The sequence below is a fragment of the Physcomitrium patens genome, chromosome 13, assembly GCF_059467195.1.
Source record: "Physcomitrium patens ecotype Gransden chromosome 13, ASM5946719v1, whole genome shotgun sequence".
NCBI lineage: Eukaryota > Viridiplantae > Streptophyta > Bryopsida > Funariales > Funariaceae > Physcomitrium > Physcomitrium patens.
Window position 1 is genome coordinate 6,447,181 of NC_143422.1, and position 12,123 is coordinate 6,459,303.

Below are 12,123 nucleotides of genomic sequence, written 5' to 3' on the forward strand. Positions count from 1 at the left end.
GGCGTCTGGCTGTAGAAGGTAGTATGGAGATTCGCCGATAGTCAAGCAGTCTATCAGTTTTTGACTGCTGGAATATAAACGACTGCAACAATGTACCGTAAATCTATACGGGTGCTCTTCGACTGCTTGTCGAAGTCCTTTTTGTCCCAGCCGATAGGTCTCTAGACGTTACAGAGAACCCCGTACAACCCAAACTGTTAACCTTCAATACTGCTTTGTACTTACGATCTTGTATCCACTGACTGTCTTGTTAGATTAACCCAATAAATTTCATTCACTCTGCATACTCAATCCTATAGACACCCTTTTAATCCTTCAATCACAGACGTAACTCGATTTCACAAAACAGTCAAGAGTATTCAAACCCACTTCATTTAGATCCGGAATTGGCTCCCACCTCAAGCTTGGATCCGAAATTGGCTCTCGCCGTCAAGCTTTTTCCTCCGTTTTTGCCTTTAAGAAATCCATTTACCGAAAACAACGTTCCCTGAGACGGCACAGAGAACAGGACAGCCTGAAACAGAATCGAACCCCGTAATCGGGACCACATTGAGTCGCCCGACCAATTCAGGTCCTATATTGGGAAAGATGCGCGTAGTAACCTGGATGTTCACGTAATTGGGTCAAATTGGTCCTCGCGTCAGATTGGCTAAGACCCGTAGTAAGACCTGGATTTTCCGTAATTAGAGTGCACTGGGTTGACCGGCCAATTCAGGTCTCATATTGGATAAGAGGACCCGGATTGGATTATCGAAATTAGATCCAATTGGCTCCTCGAACCCATCTTGTGAATTGGTCCTTCTCTTCTTGCTGGCTCCCGTTATTGGAATCGAATGGAGCATTTCAGTATGCCCCGGCTGACTGTAACGGAGTGACTGAACCTGACCACTCAGTATTTGTACTGGAGTTGGTCGATGCTCCCAATATTCGAGGTAACTGAATATTAATAAAATTCCCCTTTCTTTTTATTTTCACAGTATAATCGTGTTACAACACGACATCCACCCGCTCTGAACCTGTGCATCCTCCAGTATGCACCAATTTACCCAATTGCTGTTTGATTCAGAATATATCTCCTACGTCTTTGTCGAGTTCATCGTCGTCACCTTCATTATCCATATCACTTTCATCTTCTTGCTGCGGAATCTCTATACCTTCATTGAGGTCTTCCATATTCATCTCTGCGTCTCTTTGTTTAAATATTGTTACTCGCTTCCCTGCAATTGGTATTTTCAATTTTATACCATCTAACTCCCGTAATGAGTAAGTCGCATTATCATGAACAGTTGTTACAACATATGGTCCAAACCAACGTTTTGAAAATTTCCACAAAGTACTATGTTGATTATCCAGACTATTGTCATAAACAAGTACCCAGTCACCTTCCTCGATTGCTTTTGGTCTCAATCGATGTTGCTTATCGAATCGTGCCTTCTTTTGTAACCTTGCTCTTTTTAACCTTTCCAATGCTATCTGGACATCTTCCGTTCTTTTCTCCAATTGTCGAATCCTAATAGCCAGAAGTTCTTCTCTTGTCAATCCATCTTCCCATGGTAGCATACTCCAAGTAAGTACCTTTTCTTCAATCGGCATAATTGGTTTTTGACCTGTCATAAGTTCTACTGGCATATATCCTGTCACCGAACTATGTGTTGTTCGATCAGCCCATAATGTAAATGACAAAAGCCGTGGCCACTCTTTAACTTTCCCATTACAAGCTTTAACCAATGCTTTCATAATCGGTGAGTGACCACGTTCGCTTTTTGCATTCCCTTCTGGATTATAAGCAGTAGTCAGTGATAGTTTAACTCCACATCTTTCAAAGAACTTATGAGCTTCTTGTGCATTTAATTCTCCACGATCTGCAGTGATTTTTCCTACTCACCCGTAACGGCAAATGACATCTTCAAGCAAAAACCTACAAATCCCCTCTGTAGATTTTGTCCTCAATGTTCTTCCTTCTACTTGATTTGATAAATCTTCACGAGCTAAAACCAAATATCTCATCTGCCATAACCCAACCGGCATAATAACCAAATCAACAACCCATTTAAAATGAATAGCCACAAGATACGTAGGATGAAGACCATCTCGATGTCGGATATTAAAATACGATTAACAGATTTCACATGACTCTACAAATGAGAGCACATCTCGATACATATTTTTCCACCAATATCGTTCCTTAAGTTTAGCAAAAGTAGCCCAGATTCCTCTATGCCCTGCCCATAAACTATCATGAAACTCCTTTAATAATTTTAGTTTTTCTTCCCTTTTGCCTATCACTCATTGTGGCATCCCAATTCCTTTCTTCGGTCTCTTTCATAAAAATCCATCTTGAAGTAAAAATCCATATGCTTCTTTTCTTATTTGTTTGAATTTTTCTGTAGGCCAATTCCCATGCTTAGTCAAGGTATTCAAATAATGACCAATATCCAATAATTCTCCTTCATAAGATTCTTCAAGAAATAACTTCTCTTCTCCGTTGAGATTTGATATTGAATAGAATTTCAATCCGACATCATCAATGTCTTCAACCATTTCGTCCTCCCTCTCATCTCTCGCTCGAGATAGCATGTCTGCTACTAAATTGTCCTTTCCAGTGATATGCTTAAATTCTGAATTTAGTGACTTAATATAAGCAATCCATCTCAACATTGCAATATCTGGCGTTGAACAGTTAATAATCATTCCAAGCAATGGCAAGCAATCTGTTTCAATTACTACTACTGCCCCAATCAAATAGTCCTTTTCAGCTTTCATAGCCGAAACGACTCCCCAAAGTTCTCTTTTGACTTGCAAATATGCACGCTGACGAATACTTAAAACTTTAGCCCCAAATCGAACTGCAAATCTACTCCCATTCGAATCATCTTGACCCACCGCCCATCCAACGGCAATTGGACTAGCGTCTACAGTAAGAATCACTGGTCTATTGCACTTATAATCAACCTTCCTCAATATTGGAGGTGACATCAATAATTTCTTCAATCTTTGCATTGCCTAAATATGCCTTTCTTTCCATTCAAATCGGTAACCCTTGCGTAACAGTTCATATAATGGATCCTCTATGTGAGCAAAATGAGGGATCCAGATTCGATAAAATACACATGCACCCAAAAACCTGCGAACCTCTGTTAAAGAACCACAATCCTCTTTCATCCTTCCAATTGCATCAACTTTAGTCGGATCTGGTTTTCTTCCGTAAGATCCGCATAAATGTCCAACAATTACAACCTCTCGCACTCCAAATACGGACTTCATACCCGATAATGTAAGATGAACTTCTCCAAGCCGAGTTAAAATCTTTTCACAATCTTGTATATGATCAACAACATATCTGCGACACCCCCTTGTATCTAAAGTTTCATCCTTGTCTCCTTCTCTGCACCCCTTTATAGGAACATCATCCAGAAAAGGCATAGTCTTTTCCAGGATAAAATCTCTCAATACCTTATTCATCCCATTCATCATATGCGCAATTGAGTTGGTCGCGCCTTGAGGAGGAGTGCACATTCTAACCAATCCAAGCGGTGTCCTCATCGTTGTCATATCTCTACTTCCTTCGACAAGTTGAAATTGATCATAACCTGAATACAAATCACCCATTGAATAGATCGCCCTTCCAGCAAACGCCTCAGTAAATTCATCCACAATAGGTCCAATTCCTGCATTCTTGACAGTTAAAGCATTCACCGGCTGCATATCTTGAATAAACCGTAGTGACCCATTCTTCTTAGGTACCGTAAACCATCGACTGGAATACGGCGCAAATGAAGGTTCTAATATTTTCATCTTTATCTTTTCTTTCAATAGTTCCACCAATTTAGGTAAATGTGCCCTCGGTACTGGAATCGGTCTTAGATTCCAAGGTACATGCGGTACAGTGAAGATAACCATAGGTGTTATAATATTTGGATCCACACACCCAATTTCATGAGATTCGAAGGCAAACGATCTACCTTGTTTAGCCAACATCTTTTTGAAGCAAGTAATTTCCTCCGGCAATAAAGAACCATCAGAACCAATCTTCAATTCTTCAAAAGTCTCTTCAGTAAACTGATGTCCAATACTCATTGGATCTCTTAAACTTGCTTCTTTTGATGCTTCTCCCATTTGTTCTTTAGAATCCTCTGGTAATGGTCCGGCAACAGGCTTTACCTTCTTATCTGCCGTTTTATATCTCGTCTCTACTGTGACTTCTGGTGCTTGAAAAGATTCAAGCATGGTATAAACCTCTCTCGAATGAATCTCAACAATCTTATCATTATCCCCTAACCCAATAGATGTAATCAATTCCAATGAATCTTCCAGCCCATTTTCTTCATAAACACCCAAAATCCTCTCATCATCTTACAATGTACCTATCTTGCGTAACTGTCCTTCAATATCATATAATCTTTTTCTTTCTTTTCTTTTAAAATCATCACCTTTCTTATACATAATATTTCCATTCTCCAATATACCAATAAAACTCGCATCAAAGGCACCTTCATCTCGCGAGAGTACCTCCTCTTTTGTACCTCCATAATCTCGCTTTACAGTGGTACCTCCCCAAAATCCTAAAATCCTTCAACAATCTTTGGCAATGGTTTCTCCCTCAACCTATCTCGATTCCGTTCATGGTTAGGAGGTACTGTTAGAAATTGTACAGCTTTCCTCCCATCTTCGCTCTGTACCCTTGCATAAGCAGAACCATCATCAAGTACCTTTGTTTCCATCCGTATTGCCGTGATATAAGGTTGTCCTAAAATCAACGGATAAGACGTTGTATCTTGAACGAAGAAATGTTGCTCCGTCGCAACATCCCCAATCCGAATTTTGACATCTGGACAAGCTCCATATAATTCGCCTCGTGTGTTATTAGCTGCTCGTATTACCCATCCATGTTCTATATCAATTGGCCATTTTTGCTTCTTATAAAGATCTTTAGACATGAGATTTATTTCAGAACCATGGTCCACCAAAACAACTATTGGTTCCTCTATATCTCCTACCTTCACCAATACCTCAGTAGTTGCCCTTGCCCAATGCTTTCGAGTATAATGGCTCAAAGTTTCCATTTCCTTGTCACTAGAATCTTCGAAATGTACTTGCTGATTATACCCATTCTTTTCATTTGTTGGTTGCTTGTAACCAATATCAACCTCTTCTTCATCTCTACATATTTTTGCATCAATAGCATGACTCATTCCAGTTTCGCTCATTAATTACCTCTTTCGCTTAATGCTGTCAATGATAACATCATGAAATTCCTTCTTTGCAATTCCCAAGACTTCTTTCAATGTGAATTCCACCTTAGCGTTTAATATACGTTCTTCCAACACCCCTTTCAAATTTGTTGCCGCTTCAATGTCAGAAAGTAGCTTATAAGCAATTGATTTGCCTTTATCTTTTATCTCCATTGTTTTTTCTCCCAATGATGCTAAGGTATCCTTTACAGGCAATTCTTGTGAAGCTGCCTCCCGAGCCTTGTCTCCTCGAGTTTGCCTCTTAAAAGAATTTCCTTCTCTAGTATCATCAAAATTTCCTCGTCTTTTTTCTTCCATCAAAGCTTCATGTTGGCTTTTAGCAATATATGCATGAACTGAAAGAGACTCAACAAGATCCTCCCAACCTGTTCTTCCTCGTATTGTAGCTGCAGTTCTCAATAACGCTTCTCGAGGTAATTTCCCTTCTTGCATTGTAGAAACGGCAGAAGCCCAAAACTCACTAGTTTCCGTACTCCCACCAATTTCATCCTCTACTCTAGCACCATAACTTGCACTTTCTCGTACTACTGTTTCATGCTCTTTTAAGTAATCTTGAACCAATGCTCTCATTCCTCCCTTGCCAAAATTGGTTTGAAGAAGATCCTCCCTATCTTTCAATGCTATCTTCCCATCTTTCCAGCAAATAATTCCCTACCGTATCATATTATTAAATTCATTGCAATCTTTTCTAGCGTGTGAAGCATCATCACACCAAATGCATCTTTGTACATATCTTTGTTTTGAAACATTCTTCGAATTGTTTATAGAAGTATTCTCTTCAGGTCTTGCTAATTTGATTTGAAGATCTCGCATTCCTCGTATAATTTCTTCCATACCCATATCTGCTTTCTTTGACAAGGATGTCGAAGGTTGAACTGTAGGCATTGTCGGTGGTGTTGTACGTACTGGAGCTTTGGGTGCTTGTACTGTTTTCGGAATATTGCTCCTATCCTTCCTCCTTTCTTTTTTTGTAAGCAACCCCACCGCATCTTCAACGTTCTTCCACTTCGTTGTCAATCCTTCATCTTCTTCTTTGTCTTCAAGAAGGGGTTCTAATTTCTCTTGCAATTCTCCATCAGCAGCTTGAAGAAATAGATCAACTTTGTTCGGCTCCAATGTCAATTTTTCTACCTTCGATAATTGAGAGTACTGCCTCTCAAATTTCCTTAGTAGCTCTGTTGCTTGCAAATTCTTATTGGGCCGTTCAATCCATCCCAGAAACAGCTTCTTAGTAACGCGATCAACATCTTCCAAGAAATATTCGTCTTTCAACGCATGTGAAAAATCCTCCCATGAATTCCCACAACGATCCGTAATCGATGTAATGTGGTCCCTTATCTCCGGTATCGTGGCAAGTCCAAATAGTGCAACCATTTTCTTCTCAGAAACCCGATTTAATTCCATTTCACGAACATAACATCTTAAATACCTTGAAATATTCCTCCCATCAAATTGATCAATTTTATTGACCACTGCTTGCAATGCTTTGGTTGCCAAAGCTTCCTTTCGATTATTGCTTTGCTGTTGCTGCATCGACAATGAGAAGGCTTGAAACAAACTAGCAATAGACGGATCCATATGCATACCTTGTCCTTTAGAAGACTCCCCACCAGAAACTTCTCTCAAAAATCCTTCAAAATTTTTATTTTCGTTTTCCATAAAAATAAAGATAAAATCAACCGAAATCCAATACCTTCTACCTCAAGCTTTCACGTCGGGTTCACCACTTATGTCGTATTACTTGCTTTCCTGCTCGAGAACGCGTCGGGCGTCTGGCTGTAGAAGGTAGTATGGAGATTCGCCGATAGTCAAGTAGTCTATCAGTTTTTGACTGCTGGAATATAAACGACTGCAACAATGTACCGTAAATCTATACGGATGCTCTTCGACTGCTTGTCGAAGTCCTTTTTGTCCCAGCCGATAGGTCTCTAGACGTTACAGAGAACCCCGTACAACCCAAACTGTTAACCTTCAATACTGTTTTGTACTTACGATCTTGTATCCACTGACTGTCTTGTTAGATTAATCCAATAAATTTCATTCACTCTGCATACTCAATCCTATAGACACCCTTTTAATCCTTCAATCACAGACGTAACTCGATTTCACAAAACAGTCAAGAGTATTCAAACCCACTTCATTTAAAAATCCCGATTCACCATTACAACACTGACTTCAGCAGCGATTGCCTCAGTCTTTCCCAAAACTCTACGAAGAAGAAAAATCCAAATTCTATGTCTTTCCTTCCTCGACTCAAAGCATGAAGCTCCTCTCTCTAATTCCCTTGATCTTCAAAAACCTCCAATAAAAAAAACCGAACTGGTAACCTTGCAGAAGCTTGAAAAATCCTTCCCCCCCGATTTCCCCTCAAAAAAGAACCACCCCCAAAACTATATCCCACCTAACCTTATCCTCTGAATTTCTTCAATCTTCCATCTTAGATCCGGAATTGGCTCCCACCTCAAGCTTGGATCCGAAATTGGCTCTCGCCGTCAAGCTTTTTCCTCCGTTTTTGCCTTTAAGAAATCCATTTACCGAAAACAACGTTCCCTGAGACGGCACAGAGAACAGGACAGCCTGAAACAGAATCGAACCCCGTAATCGGGACCACATTGAGTCGCCCGACCAATTCAGGTCCTATATTGGGAAAGATGCGCGTAGTAACCTGGATGTTCACGTAATTGGGTCAAATTGGTCCTCGCGTCAGATTGGCTAAGACCCGTAGTAAGACCTGGATTTTCCGTAATTAAAGTGCACTGGGTTGACCGGCCAATTCAGGTCTCATATTGGATAAGAGGACCCGGATTGGATTATCGAAATTGGATCCAATTGGCTCCTCGAACCCGTCTTGTGAATTGGTCCTTCTCTTCTTGCTGACTCCCGTTATTGGAATCGAATGGAGCATTTCAGTATGCCCTGGCTGACTGTAACGGAGTGACTGAACCTGACCACTCAGTATTTGTACTGGAGTTGGTCGATGCTCCCAATATTCGAGGTAACTGAATATTAATAAAATTCCCCTTTCTTTTTATTTTCACTGTATAATCGTGTTACAACACGACAACGGATCTTATTGGTTGCAACACAAATTGCATCATGTTCTCCATACATGGATCGAAACTCTGCTAGAAAAGCCTCTAGATTATCCAATATTGAATCTCGTTGTTCAAGAAAAGATGAAACTCATGATAGTACTGAACTTGAAAGAAGCGTATCAATGAATCTAACTTGCAATCTTAGAGTTGGATAGATTTGGGATTGAAGTTCAATAACAAGTTGTACTTGATTGATAAATCCTCGAAACTTGGAACTGGTACCATCAAACTTCTCGAGTAGGGCAATTCTTCATTCTCTAATATTTGAAGGATATTCCACCATAAGAGAAAAGACATGATTTGGTGCAGATGTTGAAGCAGCTCCAATCATTTCTATATCTTCACTTCTTGCCAATCTTGTTGCTCCTTGTGGTGGTAAATTGAATTGATGCATCACAAGCATTAACTCTCTCAATTGCTCTTGCATTTGTGCCACTGCACTCTTCATTTCAACAAGTTCTGCCATGATAACACTTAGAAAAGAGAAGATGTCTAATATCGCTCAAGACAAATAGAAGAGAGGACTTGAGAACAAAGAAAATACTAAGAACAATATTAGTTTAAAAGAGGGTAATCCACAACTTCTAATATGCTTATATCTTATCAAGAAAAAGGGATAATCCACTCTTAATCAAGATTAGACAAAGCTCTGATATTGTAGGTGTACTCTTGTTAATCTGTCAAGAATAAGAACTTGATGAAAAATCAATTCAGACAAGTGAGCCTTCACTCAAAGAAAGGTAAAAAAATATAAATAAATAAGTATGTATATTGAAAGAGATACTAGAATGGCTATTGCCAAAAGACAAGAAAACTAGAGACCCTTGAAACTAGATTGGAAGCAAGAAAGGAATTGACAAGAGTAAAGAAGGCTTCACTCGTGTCTCTATATATACTATCGAACTAAGGGCTATATGGCGACGTTCTGTAGGACCTCCAATATGTGTTGACTTTGTAGGACACATGCCTAGACTTACAAGGCAAGTTTTTCTATGTGTGGGCCACATAATTAGCTTGATCTTCAAGCTAACAATATGTGTGGCACATGGCTAACTTATTGACCACGTTTTTATTCCAAAAAGTCAATTAAAGACACCTATGAAGTCAAAGCAGCATCTATAAAGCTTCTAGAAAGCTTCTATATTAAATACTATAGAATTAACTTACTTTTACCTACTTGTATATGTAATTACTAGCTTATATGAATATTTCTGTGACAAAAAGCAGCATTACTACTAAAAGTTTTACTACCTCCCTATATTTTATCCATATTTTTTTACTTTATCTTTTAACTTGGCTCTTCTATAATAAGATCTATATTATCATCTTTCACCATATAGTCATGTTACAACATGACAATGTATTTGACATGCAAGGACAAGTAGGACCAAGGATCCCGAAGCAAAGAAAGCTTTTCAAAGCTTAAAAGTTGCTTTCACAATAGTTCCAAATTTGATACATTGACATTTTAACAAGTTTTACTTTATGGAGACTAATGCCTTAGACTTTGCATTGGAATCTCTTTTATTATAATATGGAGAAGATGAAAAATTTCATCCAATTGCATTCCATTTTTGGAAAATTTTCAACAGTAGAAATCAACTACAAAATCTACAATAAAGAGTTGCTTGCTATTGTAGATTCTTTCAAAGAATGGTGTCACTTTCTTGAAGGTGCCTCTCATTAAGTAACTGTATATATAGATCACAAGAATCTTAAATACTTCATGTCAGCCTTAGTCTAGAATCGTTACCAAGTGCGTTGAGATATATCTTTATCACAATTTGACTTTTGCATCATGTATTGATCCAAGAGCCAATAAAGGTTATCAAATGAATTATCAAGATGTTCCTACCTTCAACCAAAAGAAGGCGAGGTAGCATAAGATTAACAATGGATAATCTTATTAAAGCCTGAGAAATTTTATCTTTGAGCAACAAATGTATCGATGCCTGTAGATTTATCATTTCTTGATGAGATTTGTAAAGCCTTAAATATGGACTTTCTTGTTCTTAATATCAAGTATCTTGCCAATAATCTTCTTGAAGAATCTTCTAAATTTTAAGTATGAAGACAATCTCTTATTCTTTGGAGAACATTTATTCATTCCTAAAGAGCCAACTTGCCTAAAAACTCTTCAAACATGCCATGACTTTCCTACAACCAGATATTTCAGATTCAATAAGACCTTGGCACTTTTTTCTAAAGACTTTTGATGGCCTAAAATGTAAAAAGACGATAAGAAATTCGTACTATCATGTGATACTTATTCAAGGTCAAAAAATCCTTGACATCAATTATGTGGACTTCTTCAACCACTTTCTATTCCAAGTCAACCATGGTCATCTATTTCCATCGATTTCATTATAGATCTTCTACCATCAAGTTCATTTGATATTATCTTTATAATTATTGATCAATTGACTAAGATTGCACATTTTATATCTTATAAGAAGTCTATTACTAGTAAAAAAATGGCAAGATTTTTTTATTAACAATATTTATTATTACTATGGATTGCCAAATGATATTGTGATAGATCATGGGCTAGAATTTATATCAAGATTTTAGAAGGTATTCTTCAAGATTCTTAAGATTGATATCAACCTTTCTTCTCCTTACACCTTCAAACTAATGGCTAAATGGAGTGGATCAATTAAATTCTTAATTAATATTTGAGGTGCACCATCAACTATCAATAAGACAATTGGACTTTCTACTTGTCATTGACAAAGTTTGCATATAACAACACAATCCATGCATCTAAGCAACAAACACCATTCTACTCAAATTACGGTCATCATCCAAAGTTAGATATGATAGAGCCTTCAAAGTCGACAAATCAAGTAGCAAAGGAGTTTGCTACAAAGATGGTCGAACTTCAAGCAATCATATAGATTCACCTAGAAAGATCTCAACAACGTTATAAGCTATTCGCAGATTAATTGAAGAAGGAACATCCTTCATTCCAAGTTGGTGACAAAGTATGGCTTCTTTGACACAATATGAAAACCAATAGGCTATGTGATAAATTAGACTACTAAAAGTTGGGACCATTTGTGATTCAAAAACAAATCAATAACATAACTTATCACTTAGAATTACCTTTATCTATGGAAATTCATTCAGTCTTTCATGTTTCACTTTTGAAAAGGTATAAAGAATCAAACATACTAGGTTGAAGACAACCACCACCTCTTATGGTTGAAATCAATGATTAAGTTGAATTTGAGGTAGAAGAGGTATTCAATTCAAAGATAAGACATAGAAGGCTTGATTATCTGGTCCATTGGCTCAGATATGATATCAACAATCATATATGGGAATCAACTCACAATCATTTGTGCACAAATGAAGGTTCAAAAGTTCCATCAACAACATCCATCCAAACCAAAAGCAACAAAATGAAGAATAGTAGGTTAATAAGATAGCTTCACCATGAAGATTTTTAGTTCTTTGTCTTACAAAAAAGGTGAGGAAGTAGCCTCTGAAAAGGTAGTTTTTTCAAATATTTAGAACAATATAACTTAGTAGTTTGAATTTATGACCATAGTCTATTTATATTCTTTTGGTCTTATTTACTTTATGTGATATAGATAGTTAAGAGATAATTATCGTACTAGTCATACCATCTCAACTAAGTAGCTTGTGGAGATGACCCTAAAATGAAGAGCCACCTAAACCATGAAGACGTCAAAGGATATCCATTAATATGTCACTAATAATTATATTTGAGATAAAACTTGCCTATAAAGGACATCCAAAAGGAGTGTTTG